Raw genomic sequence first — 18857 nt, forward strand, 5'->3', positions numbered from 1 at the left:
TGTGACTAGTCTGAATTGAGGTGTGCTGTTAAGTATAAAATACGCAGGGGACTGTGAAGACTTAGTACAAAAGAAAGAACTTTGAGCATCTCATTAATAATTTCTTTATATTAATTACATGGCGAAATGATAAATTGGATATATTGGGTTAAATGCCATATACAATTAAAATTAATTTAAACCGTTTTACTTCTTAAAATGTGTCTACTAAACAGTTAACAATTTCATAGGTGGCTTGCATTGTATTTCTAGCGGACAGAGTTGTCCTAGAACTTCAGAATTGCAATATTTTAAAATCTCAGAATCATAAAATTGTCTATTTAAAAATTTAGAGATTCAGAATTGGGGCAGTTCAGAATCTTAAAGTGATAGAACTTTAGAACAAGATTCCCAGAATTTTACATCACTGGCTGTGAATCTTAGATACTAAATTTCTAAGCCTAGAAAAATCTGAGCAGAACCCTGGCCCTCCTCCCACCCAAAGCAGTGACCCTCTCTAGACCACCCTGACCAGCGCTGACCCAGCCTGCCCTGCCCCTTTGTCCGGTGGAGACCCCACTGCTGCCAAGGTGACGGGGCTTTGTAAGTGGTTAGCGAGAGTTCCCCGTGGTGTTGGCTGGACTCTGTTTCTCTGCAGCTTCCACCCTCAGGTTCCCAGAGCACGTTCTGGGGCCTCGCGGTATAAGCCTGTGCCCTTTCCTCATGAAAGCCGGGGAGCCTGGGCCCTGCCCCCCCCGCGCTGCTGTCCCGCAGGCTTGAAGCCCGCCCCGACACCTGTCCCTGCAGATGGTCTCCAGCAGTCCCCAGCAGGGACCCTAGCCCCGGAAGAGCCTCTCTGCTTCCCCATCACTCAGCATAACTGTCCCTGCCACCCCAGTAATGGAGCAGGGATCCTTCCAGCCTCCCTCACGTTGTAGATTGTTCTGTCTCTCCATCTGGGTACCTGGCCTGCACCCCGTGGCCCCTCAGCCCTGGCCTGCTTCCAGCTCAAGGAAGTTGTGTGATGGTTGACGATAGGTTCTGGGCATGGGTGGCACAGAAACCAGGAGGGAAATTTAGAGTGCCCCAATGCTGTTTGGAAACTGCTTTTTTCAATTTGAAGAGACTCCGAGGAGGAAGGACGAGGCGCTCTCATTGACAGAGCCAGGAATTCCAAGGTCAGTTAGAGAAGGCTTCCTGGAGGAGATGGAACTGGAGCTGGTCCTTGAAGGATGGGGAGGGGGTTGAAGTTGAGGAGAAGTGGGATTGCGAGCATTCTGGGCAGAAGGAATAACAGACACACAGGACACTGTGCCCAGAGCTCAAGGGTTCCAGAAGGGACTGGATGGAAGGGTCAGACAGAGGGTGATAGGGCTGGGAGGGTAGGTCATTCAGCTGAGGGCAGCCTGGGAGTTAGCCCCTGGTGAATGTGTGTGTGTGTGTGTGTGTGTGTGTGTGTAATAGAGAAACCCTCTAGTTAGCTCTAGAGGAGTGTTGGCTAAAAACAACAGTAACAACTATAGCTTTGCTAGGCATTGTGCCTAGCAGTTTCCCAGTATCTTACTTAATCTTCTCAACACTGTCACGGAGTAGGTACTATGATCCCTATTCACAAATAAATGAAAAATGAAGCCAAATAGCTCAGTGACAGAAAGTGAGGACTGGTCCTAGATTCAAACTCAGGACAGTCCAGCTTCACAGCTCTTAGGCCCTGGACTGAGGGCAGGTTGGGGGAGAAGGCAGGGAATGGGGAGTGGTGTGTGAGGGGCACGAGTGTGAATGAGTGTGCCCATGTGCTGTGAGTGTGCCTGTGTGGCAACATTCCCTGCTGGTTCCCTTCCCCCTGCCCCGGCTCCATCTCAGGACAGACCCAGCCCAGACAGGTGGGTGTGAAGAGGGGGCCTTGGAATGATAAGAATTTCCATGTCTGTCTGAGCAGACAGCCCCAGACAAGTGTCTGGCCACTGTGCCCGTCCCAGAGCCGACTTTGCATGGGGTCAACACTACCCTTCTCCCCAGGCTGAAACATCCCCAAGGGCCCAGAAGCAACGTCGGGGCCTGACCCTGGGAGTCCTTCCCTGGCCGGTGCCAGCTCCCAGCTCCTGATACACGCAGCCCCGGCTGACGTCGGGCCTCAGGTCGAGGTCCAGCCCTGCTACCCATCTTCAGTGATCTGGGCAGGCTCCTCCCCTCCACCTCAGATTCTCCATTTCTACAACAAGGTGAATCGGATTAGGTCAGAAATCACAAACGCAGATGCTGTTTTAGTTTGCTAGGCTGCCAAAATGCAATATACCAAAAATGGGTTGGCTTTTACCAGGGAGATTTATTAACTTACAAGCTTATGGTCGTGAGGCCATGAAAATGTCCTAATCAAGACACCATCAGGCGATGCTTTCTCTCTGAAGACAGGCTGCTAGCGATCCTGGACTCCTGGGTCATATGACAAGGCACATGGCTTCGTCTGCTAGTCTCTCCCTTCTCTTCCTGGTTTTGTTGCACTCAGCTTCTTGGTTGCCTGGCTTTCTCAGTGCTTCTCTATGTTTCTCTCTGTGTTTATCCCCATGTATAAAGGACTTCAGTAAGAGGATTAAGACCCACTCCAGGGTCTGCCTTACTAACTTAATCAAAAAGTCCCACCTACAATAGGTTCACACCCAAAGGAATGGACAGATTTGAAAACATGATTTTCTGGGGTACATACAGTCCCAAGCAATCACAGACACCAACAGGAGCCAGGAAAATAATGCAAATGAGCAAGGCGGGCTGGATGTGCGTGGGGGAGTGATGGGTCCTCCTGTGGCCAGCAACCTCCTCCAGGTGACCTTGACGTTTCCTTCCTGTTCTCACGTCGTGGGAGCATCTGCTGGCTTCGTGCTGGAAACGACAGGGCCTTGGGTGAGCCCCTCACCCTCACAGTGGCAACTTCTGTAACTGGCACATGCAAGTTGTAAGGCCCCACAGGAGCCGTGCGGGTGAACCAAAATAACTGACAGGAGTAATCGTGGAGAAACCCCTTTTGTGTTCCCTCTCCTTTGGATTTGAGTGGCTAAATGCATTTGGCTCTAGGTGGCAGAACGCAGAGGATGAGGCGGCGAGGGGGAAGGATGGTGGAGAGGGGAATGGAAAACAGCCTGGGGGCAAGGCCAGGTAGAGGCCCTCTGACTAACAGCTAAAAAGTTTGGGAAAGGGTGCTGTGGGGGGAGGCCCTCGCACCTGCCACCCAAGAGCCTCAGGGCGCTCCCTCAGGCCTCTGCTGGCCAGTCCTGACCTGGGGCCTAGACCTCAGGGGGTTTCCTGCCTAGGGCTGGTAGTCACTTAGAGACCACCCACTCTTGGGAGGGGGGGGGGGTTCTTTTGTTGCAATTGGTCCATTACAATTAACATATAAGTAACAATTACAGTTAACAGAAAAGTAACATTAAGCCATTTACATTTGTTTGCAGAAGCCTTTATCTTCTCTGTGGGAGGACTCTGGAGGTCTTTCACTCTCATCTCTCTTTTTCACAGCTGTGAAAGGCAGGGCTGGTGGTCTGAACACCTGAGTTTCGCAGCAGCTCGCCAGGCTCTTACCTAAGTGAGGGGGATCTCCAACAAGTTGGCTAAACCTCCATGTTCTCATCTATAAAATAGGGGTGAAAAATCTCTACTCTGTCCCTTGAGGCTGCTCTGGGGTCCTCAGGAATTGGGGTATAGAATGAGAAACGCTTTTTAAAAGCTGGAGAAGTGCTTCATGTGAAAGGCTTAGCTGAATTTGAGTCCCTCTCTTCTGCTGGTGGCAGTCCCTGGGAGCGAGGGGTGGGCTGGGGAAGGCATGACTGGCATCCTTAGGCTTTGCCCCAAACCTGAAATCTGGCCCTTGAGATGGGCCTGCTTTGGAAACCAGCTGGAAGTGGACTCTGCACAGCAGCAGCATTGATGAAAATGGGTGTACAGCCCGGGAAAAGCTGGAACGGAATCCCGTGGGAGCAAGGGAAGGCGCACGAAACCTAGGAGGTCTTGGACAGTTTGGGAGCTCATGGCCCTTGGGGACCAGGAGGTGAGCTAAGTAGTGACTAGAACTCAAGCTTTTAGTTGGATGGACCTGAAGTTGCAACCCTTTCTGCCAGTCTTGTCCGTATGATCTTGGGAAAGTTGCTTCACCTCTCTGAGCTTCATTCTCTCTGGGTTGTTGAGCTAATGAACCAAGTGGGTGGCATGCACCAGAGTAATAAATTAATTGTTGTTAATGACCCACACCTCAAACAGACTTTGGTTTCCAGAACCTTTCATGTCCAGTGTTCATTTGAAGTGTAAATAGCATGCCCATTTTATAGATCTCTTCCTTTATTTAACAAACACCGAGATGTGCCACCAGGAAGCAAACAGTCCCTGTCCTGGAAGAGCTCAGTTGTGTGTGTGTATTGGTGTGTGTGTGTGTGTGTGTGTGTGAAAGAGGGAGAGGGAGAGAGAGAGAGAGAAATAGAGAGAGGGGAAAGGAGGGAGGGAGGGAGGGAGGAAACCGTGACACCGACCATGTGGTCAGTGCTGTAATTACGGTGACCATGTTCCCCTAACCACAAATCAGATCACGTGGTTCGACAGAAGTTATTTTCTGCCTCCTCTGGAGTCCAAACATGAAATCACATGTAGTTACACATTCACTGAATCACCTTTTATTTTTGTAGGGATGTGAATGACATGAAATTTGGATTGTCCCTTTCAAATTCTGTTATATTACAAGAAAACCACTAGACTTGTGACTGGGTCCCCAACAGAGCCCTGGCATGAGCAGGAAGGTGTCATGGAGGAGGTGCTGCCTAAGTGGGGCCTTGAAGGCTGAATAGGAGGTCACCAGGCAGAGAAAGAAGCAGTGACCTGAGTGGCCTTGGGACAGGACTGCTTTGTGCTTTAGTAGATCTTACCTACCTGCTCTTCCTGCTCTCAAGGCAAAACTGCTGAGGCTGGCTACTGTAGCAAGTAGCAGACAGTGTCTATTTTCAGTTACTTTTCACTTTCATTGTTCCACCCTCACCTACTGGGAAGCAAAATTTTATAGACTTTTATAACAACATGTTTACACTGCATTGTATCTTCCTATGAATTTACATGTCTGTCTTTCCTACTGGACTATAAATTTTTTGCAGGCAGGGGCCACATCTGTCTTGATCATTTCTGTATTCCACCCATGTCCTCTCCTCCAGCAGGTGTAAGGAAGAATATAGAGGTGGTACTAATAAATAAAATGAATGAATGAATGAATGAAGTACCATTGATGGGCATTTTGTAGGTAGATGGTATCCTCTCTTTTGTGATAAAACACAAATCAACTTTTAAGTTAATCTGTTTATTCAGCAAATAGGTACTGTGCCTGGTGCTGTGCAGGGCCCTGGACTCAGGGGTGACTGAGACAAATACAATCCTACTTACAAAGAGTTTACCTTTTAGAGGGACATACAGGCATCCTACAAGCAACTACAGGGGTGACAGAGTTGTTCAAGGGATGTAGAGAAAGCTGTGTCGTGTGTATCAGGAGACCTGGATTAGAGGTTTAGGGAAAACCCCAGGAGGAAATGGATTTTAACCTGAGACCTAAAGGGTCAAAATTCGCCATTTAGCTAACATTTATATAGTGCTTATTATGGGGCAGGTACCACACTAAGGGTTTTACTTATTTTAACTCATTTAGTTCTCCCAACAGCCTAAAGAAGTAGATAATATCATGATTTGCACTTTAGAAATGAGGAGACGGAGGTGCAGAAAGGTTGAGTAAGTGGCCTAAGATCACGTGGCTTGTAAACAGCAGAGTTGAGATTCAAATCCTGGCAGCCAGGCTCCAGAGTCCATGCTCTTAAGGAGCAATTAGTAAAGCAAAGGGGCAGGTGAGGTATACCATTTGGGGCAAGGAATAGATGAGACTGAACACATGGCTTTTATCCTGAAGAGCAAGGCAATGGGAAGCCAGGGATGGTTTTAGGTAGGATATAGGCATGATGAAGTTGTGTGTGAGGGTAAAGTCAGGGAGAGGAAGAGCAGTTAAAAGGCTGTTAACATGGGAAAGGTAGCTCAGCCTAGAGTGGCAGCGATGAAGATGAATGAATGGGGATGGCTGGAGGGAAAAAGCCAGAGGCAGAACTAGGGGACTCGGGGATGGGAAGTGAGGACAGGGAGGTGGTGACAGGGCTCTGAGCTCAACGGAGGAAGTGGACAAGTAGGTTTTGGGGGAAGATGATGAGCTCAGCATTTGACTTACTGAGTTGAAAGTGACCTTGGGACAGCCAAGTGGGGAAGCCACCTGGGGCTGAGGAGGAGGTTCGTGCAGAGGGAGTGGTTAGCCCAAAGAAGGCGCCAGAGCTCTGGTGGAGGGAGGTGGGTGCTGAGGGCGTCTCAGGGGCAGTCTTCCTCAGAGCCTCCTGGGGCAGGGGAAGAGAGGCAGGCCCTTAGCTTCACCCAGACCCACCGCGGCCAGCTGCAGCCTCTCGAGGGGACGCGCTGGAAGGCTTTGAGCCCAAGTCAGTGGATAGAGCTTTGGAGACACAAGTGGAAAGAGGCGTGGAGATGACGAGTTACCTCAGCTCACAGGCTCCCTGTCAAATGCTGAGGGTGAGTCTACTTTGGATCAGGAAGATGGCTTCTGCACCTGACGACCCCTTCCCTTCATTTTTTAAAAAAGATTTATTTTTGTATTTATTTCTCTCCTGTCCTCCCCCCCTCCAGTTGTCTGCTCTCTGTGTCCATTCGCTGTGTGTTCTCCTGTGACTGTTTCTATCCTTATCAGCGGCACAGGAATCTGTGTTTCTTTTTGTCGCATCATCTTGTTGTGTCAGCTCTCCGTATGGGCGGCACCATTCCTGGGCAGGCTGCACTTTCTTTCGCGCTGGGCGGCTCTCCTTACGGGGCACACTCCTTGCGCGTGGGGCTCCCCTATGCGGGGACACCCCTGCGTGGCAGGGCACTCCTTGCGCGCATCAGCACTGCGCGTGGGCCAGCTCCACACGGGTCAAGGAGGTCTGGGATTTGAACCGCGGTCTGCTTTCGCCCCTTCCCTTCTGATCCCTCCCTTCCTCTCCAGCCTCTTGTTACCTCCTTCACCTGCCTACAGCCTTCTCACTCTTCCGGGCCCTCAGGATAATGTAGATCCATGGAGCCACGTGAAGTTGCCCGTAGTCTGCTCCTAACCCTCCTCTGGTTTTGTTGCCCACTTATTCCTTCCTGCTTCCCCCACCCTACCCCCAGCTGCAACACTCAGCTTTTCCTGAGCCCTCTCCACGTACCCTTAGACCAGGTTTTTCCTTCTGCTGGGAATGTCTCCACACCCTGATACTGCCCGTTCTTTCTGCTCCTGCCCAGTGGCTCATGAGCAGGCCCTCAGCACGGCCAGCCTCTAGCACAGGGACATGCAGGTCACCTCTGACAAGCCTGGAAGCTTCCTGAAGGCGCAGATCCATGTCTCCTTCAACTCTGCATCCACTTACTAGGCACACAGTGCCTGGCACAGAGAAGATGCTCCCAGAGCCTCATGTGGATGGAACCCACCCTCTAAAGCAGATAGGACCATGATTAAAATTCTAGGGACTTGTTTAACCTGCCCAAAATCAGACCTTCTTTAAGCACTTTAGATTCATTGACCATAGGAACACAGATTACCAAGGAAAATTTGCTGGTTTACACAGGTTTCCCTGGTCAAACTAGTAGGGTGACTGGCGCATGGGCTAAGAAGTCACAAACCTGTCTTTGAAAACAGTCTGGCCTGTAGTTTGGGCTTGTTCCCCCTCCCTCCCATTGGCTCCATGCTGTCCGAGTACATGCCATTCAAAGTTGTCACATGGCATTTCTGGGAGTCAGGAGCCCGGGTCCCATCCCCAACTTGTTGAGCAACTTTTCCCTTCAGAGATGTGAATGGATGGCTGAATGCCCCTTCTTCTGGTATAAGGCAGCTACCCTTTGCTGAGTCCATTGGACCCGCATGTGTCAGGCTCGGCCTCTCTGCCTCCCTTAGCTCTGCTCTGGTTGCTCATATATATATATATTTAGCTTTCCTCCTATGGTTAGATAATCTTGAGCCTCTGAGTGAACTTAGGAATTCACCAAGCCACTCTTCTAAATTTGCCCCGACCTCATCTCAGACCCACAGATGTAATTTCTGGGGGAGGAATAAGGTAAGCTGCATCAATTATAAGCTCTTTAGGGACTTCACTGGTCAAATCCACGCCTGTACCATTTTACAGGCCGGTTCCATGGCACAGTCCCTTGATTGGAGTGTCAGATGAGTGCCAGTTCAGGCTCCCAGCTATGAATGAGACTCAAGGAATTGCCTCACCTGCACTACATTGGCCCCATCTGTTTAATGGGAATAACCACTGTAACCCCAGCCTACTTCTTGAGATGGCTGAAATAACATGGGAGGTGGGAAACAGGCTTAGTGCAAGGAGAGATTTTCACTTCATCTGCCTGTTATGTGCCAGGCTCTGGGAATTCAGCTGGGAACAACTTGTTGGGGGGAGGCGGGAGATGACATTCTAGTAAACAATGAAACCAGTAAATGAACCAGATAATCACGATAAAGGAAATAAAGGGGGATGCCAGAGTCAGGGGAAGGGGGGCAGCTGAAAAGCCTGCCCAGGAAGGGTCACTCCAGCAGAGACATGGTTGGCTGGGAGCCATGCGACGAGGCCTGGGGGGACTGTTACAACTTGGTGGCGACAGAGCCAGGAGGCCCCCTCGGACCCAGCCAGGGCGCTCCCAGGGCCCTTGGAGGCGCAGCGGGCGCGGGTCTTTGTCTTGCTCATTCTCCTTGCCGCCTCTGCTGACCCCCAGCGCTGCGCCCTCTCTGACCCAGATCAACTTGTTGGCTTCCCCCGGGCTTTGTTTCCCCGGGGTCACCACCTCCTGGACACCCGGCAGCCGCCCCGGACCCTCGTGGGTCCCGCATCTGACACCCTCTCCGGCCCCCACCCGCTCGGAGACTGGGGTCAAAGGCAGCCCGCGTCACGTGGTCGCCGAGCGGCACCGAATCGCCGGGAGAGCCGAGGGAGAATCCGGTGGAAGCCGAGAAATCCAGCCCCGATAGCAGCGCCCGGTCCCGCCCCGGCCCCCCGCCCCCGGGCGCTCGCCGCCCGCAACCCCGCCGCCCGGGCCTCCAGACCCGGCGTCCGCCGGCCGCCACGCGCCACCACCGGCTCGAACCCAGCTGCCCGCGGCCGTGATTCGGGGAGGTAGGCGCCGGGGCCGGAGAGGGTACGGGGAGAGGGGCTGGGGGGCTTTCGCCGGGCGGGTACGCCCCCCTTTGTGCTCCGCTGGCCCGCGGGGGGCGAGGCAGCGCGCCCCAACTTACAGTCTTCAGGGAGAGACCCCCCTCCCTGACGCGGGATGAAGGGGAGGCTGCGAGCTGCCCCAGCGCACCGGGGGCAGGGGCTGGGGGCTGGGCACCGGAGCGCGGGGATGGGGGAGGAGGGCGGGCGGCCGCGGCGGCTGCGGCGTGGAGCCGGGGCGGGAGCGGCGGGAGGCGGCCGGGAACGGGTTAACCGCGGTCGGGGCCAGAGCCCAGCGGCGCACGCTCCGTGCAGGGGACCCAGGCGCCCGGCGCCTCTGCGGGAGCGTCCCCTCCGGGGTGCGCCCCACCCGCGGCAGGTAAGAGGCCGGGAGGGCCGGGGCGGGCCAGTCCCCTGCAGCCGAGCCGGCGGGGCCCGAACGGGATTTGCAGGCCGCGCGGGGCCCCAGCGGCCGCCGGCGCAAGTTTGGTGCAGGCGGGCGCCGGGCGGGCGCTAGGCAGGCTGGTGGAGTCTGCCGGGCCCCGCGCACGGGGGTGGGAGGACAAAGGGGTGGGAGGCCGCGCGCGGGGCCGGGGGCAGGCCCGGGTGCGGGCGAGGGCAGCGCAGCAGCTGTAGGTCACGGATAAAGTCACTCACGAGGAATGCCCCCTCCCCCTCCCCTGCTCCCGAACAGGGGAAACTTTTGTCTGGCGAGAGACGGGGGTTAGAGGCCCGATCCCGGCTTCGGGAAGGGTAAGGCAGCCCGACCGGTTTTCTCCCGGCTGTGAGAGGCCTGGTCTCAAACTCCCCTCTCCCCCAGTTTCTCGGGAGTTGCCCTTTTGAGCCTTGCTGTTCAATGCCCTGTGACTTGGGTGAGGAGGGGGCGCCCGTGGGCCTCGTGGGCTCCGGGACTGGCCGGGAATCTGAGAACTGGGCCCCTGGCTCATCCCCAGATCTTAGCACCCTGGCATGCCAGTAGCCGTGCCAGGTTCCTGGGACCAGAGCCCACCCCACCCCCAGTACCCTCTAGGAGGGCCTCCCAAATGTCCTGGTCTGAGGTTCAGACAGACTTGGGGTCTGTCACTTCCCAGCTGTATGACCTTGGACTGGCTTCTTACCTTCTCTGAGCCTTGGTTTCCTCACCTGTAAAATGGGGGAAATCTAGTGGCCTCCAGATTAAGGATGAAATGAGAGCCTGTCGGTACCATGGTGAAGGGTGACAGGTTTATATTCAACAAGTATGTATTTACTCAGTGCCAGGCACAGAGCTAATTGCTTAAATACATGATCCCATTTAATCCTCCTGCATTATTATTAACCACATTTACATTTGGGGAAAGTGAGGCACAGAAAGGCAAAGCCCAGGTAGGAAGTGTGACCCCCTTCCCCCTGCCTGCGCCTCAGCCTCAGGGCTCTACAAGTTCCACCTGTGACCGAGCTCGCCATTTCATCTTCAGGTGCAGTTATGAGGATACCTGCCTCCCTCTCCCACCATTGCCCTTACCCCCAAGTGATGCTCCCTCTGCTCGGTACTGGTTCTGGATGAGATTTTGTGCCCTACCTGGTTCTTGTCAGTGTGGGCAGCTGGGGAAACGGGAAGGCAGGTGGAGCCTGGAGATCTGTGATGGTCCAAGTTCTGGTGCCGGCTGGGTCCGTGGCAGGAACGCCCTTCCAGTATGGGTGACGCAGGGAGGAGCCTGTCTCCCTGGCTCCAACTGGGGACAGCTGGTGGCTTTGTCAACAGGCCTCTCCCCAGTACCCAGGGGACAGCAGAGCCTTCCATTCCCCTTCAGACCAGGTCAATTTCTGATTAGCATGGGGCAGCGATAGGGCTGAGAAGTAGAACCCTTGGGCAGATGAGAGATCCAAGGCTGAGGGATTTACACCCAAGTGCGCTCTTACCTGCCTCAGCCATCAGCAGGTCCTCATTCTTAAACGAAGGAGCTGATTTTGGACAGTGGTCTCAGCACTGGGTGCCCCGGTTTCCAGGACAGTAATGGGCGGGGGGTGGACTTGGAGCCAGTGTCAGGATTGCAGAATCCTAGCAGGCAGTGCTAGGGTCCCTGAGCCTAGCACGCTGTAGGCCCTCGATAAATACCCCACGAGGGAGCGGATGGAGTGGCTTCCACTGGCTGAACCTCAGGCCCTGCGCTGGCCCCGTCTTTTCCTGGGCAACCACTCTTGACTGCCCATCAGGCTCTGATTGGGGCCTTGAGTAATAACTGTAAAAATGGAAAACAAATTGCTATTTAATAAATGACATTTGAAACCATGGGCTGGGGGAGAGGATAGTGGGTAGAGGTTGGTAAGGAAAACAGTTCTCGAGAAGGAGTTTGTGCATTATTGCCCTGCCTCCGATTGGCAGGGTCTGTAGGTTTTTCTTGGGCCCTGGGAGTCGGGGTTCCTCTTGGGTTGACAGTGCACTGTCAGCTTGTAGGAACAAGTGTGGATATTCCATGACTTTGGGGGGTCAGAACACTTTAAGTGGAGGATCTGGAAGGCTGAAAAGGAGTCCTAAGAATGAGGCCATCCTCTGATGTGCAGCTATACTCATCAGCCTAATCAAAGTGGGAAGGGAAGCCTCTAGGAGGATCAATAGGTGAAGAGAGTGAGCCAGCTGGCGAGAGATGGTGGAGAGTGAGCTTCCTGTCATGAGGAGTATGCAACAGTTTATAATCACAAGTTGAGGATATCAAGAATGTTAAAAAATAATAATAATAATAATAATTTTAAAAAAAGAATGTTAAAGCATGGGCCAGAGGTGGGCCTGAAGAGAAACTTGCATATGGGCTCTGGTCTCAGCAGCCTGTAGCTCTCCCTGCCCTGGGCTTTGGACCTGCTTGACCCTTCTTCCCTACTTTGGGATGAAAGCCAGGTCTGCAAGTCTTAGAGACTGGGCAGGTTTCTTCTGGGTCAGAATTTGGTTTTGGGTATGCCTTGAAATATCTGGACTGTTTGGAGGACTTGGATATTCGTTACTTGAAATGGAACATTAGGGTAATTTTAAAAATATGTATGGAGAGCATCTGTGGGCCAGGGTGACGGGGGAGACAGTGCGATGAGGTGCTGGAAACGCTGCTGTTCCGATGGGGAAGGGAAGGCAAGATTCCAAGTGATAGCAGCTGAGGCACGCTGGATCAGAGAAAGGTGGAAGGTCAGGGGAGGGAAGAGCACTCCTGGTTGTTCATGTCAGCAGGGCTGCCTGGGGGAGGAAGTGTTTGAAAGGATGCAGGCTGTGGGAAAGGGGGGCAGTAGGAGACAAGACTGGGCCGTGGGGAGGCTGCACCCTCCTGCTCGGGCATTTGGATTTGGTTCTGTAGTTGGTAGAGAGGATGGAGGGTGGTAAGCAGTGTTGAGTCGATGTCTGTTACTGAGCCTGTGCCAGACTCTTTACAGACACCCCACTGAAACCGCACAGTCCCCCTGCCAAGTCGCCAGTGTGCTGGTGGTAATCCCTACCTCTGCCCCATTTTCACAGGGGGCAATGGAAATCCAGAGGGACTGAGTCCCTTGCAGAGCTGAAATTTGAACCCAGGCTGGAGCTGTTTCTTTCCCATTGTGCTGCTTCTCTCAGGGGTGATTCGGCCAACGATGGTGGCAAGACTGGCCATGTTGAGACCTGCTCGGAGTCGATGCTGATCGGGTGCACTCGAGAGCTGACCGAGGTTGGACTCAGGCAGTGGGACCTGAGTGGGGCAGAGGGAAGGAGGGGGGACGCTGCAGGAGTTTACAGCTACCTTGAGGGCTGGGAGTCATCAAAGATGCGCTAAGGTTTGGGAAAGGAGCCTTAAGAGGGCATAGGCTTGTCCTTTGCATCTCCCACGGGCAGAGAAATCACCAAGGTTGGCAGCTCCTGGGGAGGAAGCAAGGTCCCATGCACTGAAGGTCTGAAAAGAGGCTGGAGAGTTGGAGAGGGTGTATCAGTGGGATCAGGCCTGGGTGACCTTTCTCATTTCCTCCCTTTTTTTTCCCTAATCTATTTGAACATTTTTAGTTGAACTTTAGTTGTAAGTTTCCTTTTCAGAGTTTTGAATATTTTTTTTCTTTTAACTAAGATGCTGTGTATGTAATCCTTTAAAAATTAAAAAAAAATTATTAGAGAAGTTTTGGGTTTACAGAACAAACCTACATAAAATACAGGATTCCCACATACCACGCTATTATTATTTATTTTATTTTATTTTTTTAGGGAGGTACCGGAGATTGAACCCAGGACCTCATATGTGGGAAAAAGGCGCTCAACCACTTGAGCTACATCTGCTCCCCACCACCCTATTACTAACACCTTGTCCTAGTGTGGTGCATTTGGTACTATTGATAAAAACACATTTTTATAATTGTACTGGTAGCTTCAGTTAATAGTGCAGTTACAGTAATCTGTTCCCCGTTTATACTACAATCTCAGCATTTGGGATGGTGCTCGGCCACATCCACATCCTGCGTTCCTCAGAGCTTTTCTGAGCCGCCCCTGCCTGTACATCTTGGGAAGTTTCGTACGGGCCTGGCCTGCAGTGCGCCGCCTTGGGAGAGTCCTTGCCTTTTGGATACACTCAGCCCAGCTGACCTTCAAAGGGCTCCTTGGGGATGCTGGGCGCTGTGGCTCCACGGAGGAGTCAAACTTTCTGCTTCCATTTCCCTGTCTCCGAAATGGAGTCAGTCTCCCTTTGCTCAAGCGCGAGGAAATAAGGCTGAATCAGGCTGAGTCAGTAGGGCTTGGGGGAAGGGCTGGTGTTCGTGGGTTTGTACATGAGGAACCAGGGTGAGAGGGGCAGGCTTGTCTTCCTCTTTCCTGCAGTAGAGATTAAAGGAAGGTATCCTGGCCTCTGGGGTCACCAGCAAAGGTGCTTTCTTTTGCCTGTGGGATGGTTGCAAAGCTCTGTCCGTCAGCTTCAGCCTTAGAGGTTTGGAGCTTGGAGGAAAGGTAGGCATTTGGACAGCTAGAGCTGGCCTGTCACCAAAGCAACTGCAGAGGGGACTAAAGCTTGTGTCTGGAAGGGATTTGGGCTAAGTTGCCTCCAGGCCCATTGATTCCTGTCTGCCTTATTGCTTAACACAGATCGGATTAATCTAATTTTAAAATGCAGATCATGAATGAGCAGCTATGGAGCATTTATTTATTTGGGGGCAAGGTTTTGGATGTGGCCCACTGTGTGACTGAGTATCGCAGTCCCCATTCCCCGTCACCTCTCAAGCAGGACGTACCTCTTTTCCACCCCCTGCACCTGCCTCTGTCCTTTCCTGCCTCCACGTTTCTGCTCACGATGTTATACTAAATCCTGGTCACTTCCCCTTGCCCACCCCAAAATCTTCTCCCTCCAGAGTCCAGCTCCATTGCCATCTCTTCCATGCAGTCATTCCTAGTTCCCCAGATCCAGCCTTGCCAGCTTCTTCCTTTACACATGCAGAAGCCATTGTCTGGGCCTCTCCTGGGGTGCTTTGCACACCTGGCTTTAAATTCCAGTTCCTTAAGGACATGTCTCAACTGCTCTAGGCTCTGAGCTCTGGAATCAGGACCTTGGGTGGCTCATTTCTGCATCGGTGCTGGTGGGCAGCATGGCAGAGTATAGTCAAAGGTCCTGGATTCAAATCCCAGCCCTGTCACTATTAGCTGTACAATCTAGGGCAAGTTACCTAAATCTCTGTGGGCATCAGTTTCCAGTTTCCATCAACTGTAAAATGGGGATAATGATAGTCCTATTTTGCTGTGGAGGTTGAGCAGATCAATGCCTCATGCAGTGAGAGCCCAGTAAATCTGAGCTGTTCAGTGACAACAGTGGTTATTATTATTGTTTATACCTGGGTGTCCCTTTTAGAGATGGAGGGAAGAATCGCAGGAGTTTAAGTTTTCAAACTTTCTGCCTAATGGTTTGAAGAAGCTTGTTCAGATGAGGAAGCTGAAGCCCAGACAGATGGGGTAATTTGTACATGGGATGGGGAGCCACTTGCCTCCTCCAGTAAGTCTGATGTGTTTCCCTCCCTTTGTTATGTTTCCGTTGTTCCTCTTCTCTGCTTTCATCAAGGTTAAAGTATTCAAGTTCCACAGACTCTGTGTCCTCTCTGGTGGCCATGCTGAGCAGGATCTAGAGCTTGCAGCAGACAAATTGGCTTGGCTGGAAGGCCCTGCTAGGTTGGTGGGCCGCGTGCTTGCTCTCATGACCACGCACCCCTACCCCTAGATTGCGTGCGCTAGGGGCTGAGGCCAGGGCAGGGGGAGAGGCTGGTGATGGGGAGATAGATGGCTTGGACTAGGTCTTGAGCCAGGTGATTAGGAGATGAGACAGAGCAGAGGCAGAGCTCAGGTTCTGGAGCTAGATGGTCTGGCTTCCAATCCCTGCTGGGCCACTTCCTACATTTGTATCCCTTGGGTAAACCGCTTAGTTTTTTCATCAATACGAAGGGACTCATAATTTTACCCATCTCATAGCATTTAGACAGATAATGTAGGGAAGGAACTTAACTAAGAGCTCAATCCATGCGAGCTATGATTATTGTTGTTGTTGATATTATTATGAGCCACGGATCTGATTTAATCCTCACAGTAGCGATAGGAGATAGGCATTCTTATTATCCCCTTTTAGCAGATGTAGCAAGTAAAGCTTAGAGAGGTGGGTGGCTCAGCCTGGAGAATGCAGATTCAGGCGATTGTGGTCAGGGTCTGTTATCTTTGCGGGGCTGCTCTGGCCAGAGGAAACAGACTTGTTCTGTGAGGGACTGGAAGGCAAGTCAGATGGGTGGATGTGTCAGGGAGCTGATTTCAACTCAGTGTGGTGAGGAAACTTAAAAAACAGAGCTAAGTGAGCTTTACTAGATGCAGTGTAATTTCAGGGGCCCCTAAATAAACCCCACAAGCCAAGTCTTCACCTTTAATAAGGAAAAAAATCTTTCATTTAAATATTAAAATCAAAACAGAGCTAGCCGGGATGGGCAGGGTCACGGCTGGAGGGAGGGAGCTCCCGTTTCTGGAGGTGTGGCCCAGAAGCCTGGAGCTCACCTGGCTGAAAGTTTGTGGTGGGGATCCTGGCCTTGTTCAGACCTGAGGTCTTCAGCTCCGTGAAGGAGGGACTTGGGTTTGTGTCCTCCCTGGGCTGGCCAAGGATTGGCCTGTCTGGGCAGGTTGTAGGGTGGCGGTAGATGAAGATTTGCTGTAGTCATGGCTCAGCCACAGCCACTGCTGGTTTATGACACCACCAGCCTTGCAAATAGCTACCTGCCAGGCAGGGTCCAGGTGTGGAGAAATGAAAGCTGTCATCTCAGGGCTTTTGTGTATGCTGCCTGTAATCGTCCCTCCTCTACTTAGAGCTGGGTAACTTCTGCTCCTGCTGCTCCAGGAGTGTAAGCATCACCTGTTCATGGAAGCTCTCCCCCCTTCACCTCAAGGTTAAGTCAGGGGTTCGCTAAACCAGGTGCATCAGCATTACCAGGGAACTTGTTAGAAATGCAAATTGCCTAGCCCCACGCCAGACCTAGTGACTCAGAAACTCTTGGGGTGGGGTCCAGCAATCTGTGTTTTCAGAAGCCCTCTGGGTGATTGTGAAGCTCCCTACAGTTGAGAACCATGGGGTTAGGTCCTAAATGAAAACACAACATGGGTGCCTCTTTCCTCGGGCTCTCCTGTTTTCAGCATATTCAATCACCTGCAAATGTGGGGCACCCAGAGTAAAGCCCAGTCTCTCTCAACCTGTCTCCAGGCAGCCACCATCTTGTCAGGGCTCCCTGTTTCTAGGAAACAATCTTGTGACACAGTGATGGGGTACAGCAAACCCCCAACATGATTGTAGGAGACAGTCACTGGGACAACTTGGGAAGACAAGAGTGGGGGGAGGCTAGAGGGCTTGGAGAATGGTAGGGGTGGGGAGTCTCTGAGGGCCTCTGGTGGGGGGAACAAGGGGCTGTGGTCTGGGGCTGGGGCTAGGGAGGGGTTGGGTGGAGAGGATGGCTTCTCCTTCAGAGGAGGGTGCATGCTGCTGGTGTCTGTGTGGGGCAGTTATGATGGTGCCAGGCAGGGTCCAAGAGTACTGAGTGGCCTTAGCCATCACCAGCCCAGTGGTTTTAAGCTTTCCCAGGAAGTTTAATCATGGTGATGACCATTATTGCTGCTCACATTTATTGAGAGCTTATAAATGCCTGCTACGTACTTGTAATCTCAACAGGAGTAATCCCCTATAAGGGGATCCTGTAAGGTAGGTAGGCTCTTTTAATGTCCCCATTTTATAGGATGGAATATATGATGGTAGATCTAGGAATTCAATATAGGAGGTGCTTGGGAGCATGATCTCATTGGAAGAAGGGCATAGGGGATTGTCTTACAGTGTTTGTGTAACTTAGATTGGGTTTCTAAAGATGCACAAATACATGTTCTATCAAGTGAATGAATTAGGCTTTGGGGGCGGGCTGATAGAGATTGCACTGGCATGGTTAGGGCTTAAACCTCCTCCAAGTTGGGACTACCACTGCAGACGTTTATTCTCCCTGTTTCTTGGATGGGCTATCTGAGGCTCAAAGAGATTCAGTGATAAGTTCAAGGTCCCATAGCTAGGACTAAAGAGAAAATCATAGATAAAAGTGGTTCCAGCTGGAGGGGGCAGGGAGTCAAGATCAGAGCCCACTGTCCACCCTGCATGTTGGTTCCCATCTCACTATCCCCAAGTTACTGCCCAGGGACTCAGTGGCTTCCCTGACACAGGGTAGGAACCCCTTCATTTCACAGATGGGAAACTGAGGCCCAGAGGGGCCAGGGACTCGCCCAGAGACACACGGGATGTCAGGACCAGAACCTAGAGCTGCCTCTGTTTTCTTGTAGGGAAGGATTTGCTTCCCAAAAAGGTGCCCCTCATCCCAGCAACCCCCCTCCCCAACCAATTTTAGCAGGCTGGGTAGTTGCAGCCCTAGGGGTGGCCGGGAGCAATGCTGGAGCCAAGGTGGGTGTGTGGGGGTGGGGGTGGGGTTGGGGGGGTAGGGGAGGAAGAGAGCTGCTAAAGAGGGGTGGGGCATCTTCCAAGAGGAAGAATACCAAGAAGCCCAAATGAATATTCTGAGTCCTGAGAGGATATTTGGAACAATGGAGGTGGGATGGGGGAAGTTGAACTATAAAAAGGGCTTCTTGATATTTTAAAAAAAAATAGTCCTTAAGTGTGACTTTTGTTTTTCTGAAGGTTGTTTTTGTAACTTCCTGAAAGCAGGGTCCTGGAGCTCCTTGAGGATTGTCAGGTGCTTTTTTTTTTCAATGATTTATTTAATTACTTTATTTCTCTCCACCCCCTCAATATTTTGCACTTGTTGTGTCTGTTTGTCTTCTTTATTTCTTTAGGAGGCCCTGGGAACCAAACCCGGGACCTCTGATATGGGAGGGAGGTGCCTAATCGCTTGAACCACCTTTGCTCCCCACAGGTGCTTTTGTTTATAGACTGGGAGCTTTAGAGCTGGGAAGAACTTGGGTGTGTCCAATCTCCCTATTCTACAGTTGGGGAAACTGAGGCTGAGAGGTGGGAAGGGGCCTGCTTGAGGTTGCACAGTGAGGCAGCAGCTCACTTGGGATCAGAACCACCCGGGTCTTTTGGTGCCTTGTTGGGGGCTGGCTGTCTTGACATGCTACCCCCTGATCTTGGAAACACTGGGGTTATGGCAAGGTCAGGCCTGGTCTGTAGCAAG

The 18857-nt window shown here is 52.1% G+C and overlaps 1 protein-coding gene across 6 annotated transcripts in view; it reads left to right on the top strand.

Annotated features, from left to right (window-relative positions):
* Window positions 1–18857, top strand: part of NDST1 (N-deacetylase and N-sulfotransferase 1) — an 89792-nt gene that overhangs the window by 16912 nt on the left and 54023 nt on the right. Inside the window, exons 1-2 of one of the 6 annotated variants that reach the window (XM_071210740.1) lie at window positions 9505–9588; window positions 12688–12874. The exons of 2 other annotated variants lie outside the window; for them this stretch is intronic. The gene's annotated coding sequence lies outside the window, so the exon portion shown is untranslated. Of the gene's footprint in view, window positions 1–8956; window positions 9196–9427; window positions 9589–12687; window positions 12875–18857 lie in introns of those variants that run through there. 3 more of the 6 variants (XM_058281000.2, XM_058280998.2, XM_058281003.2) reach the window with 3 other exon arrangements.

Source organism: Dasypus novemcinctus, chromosome 2, assembly GCF_030445035.2.
Source record: "Dasypus novemcinctus isolate mDasNov1 chromosome 2, mDasNov1.1.hap2, whole genome shotgun sequence".
In the NCBI taxonomy this organism is placed as follows: Eukaryota; Metazoa; Chordata; class Mammalia; order Cingulata; family Dasypodidae; genus Dasypus; species Dasypus novemcinctus.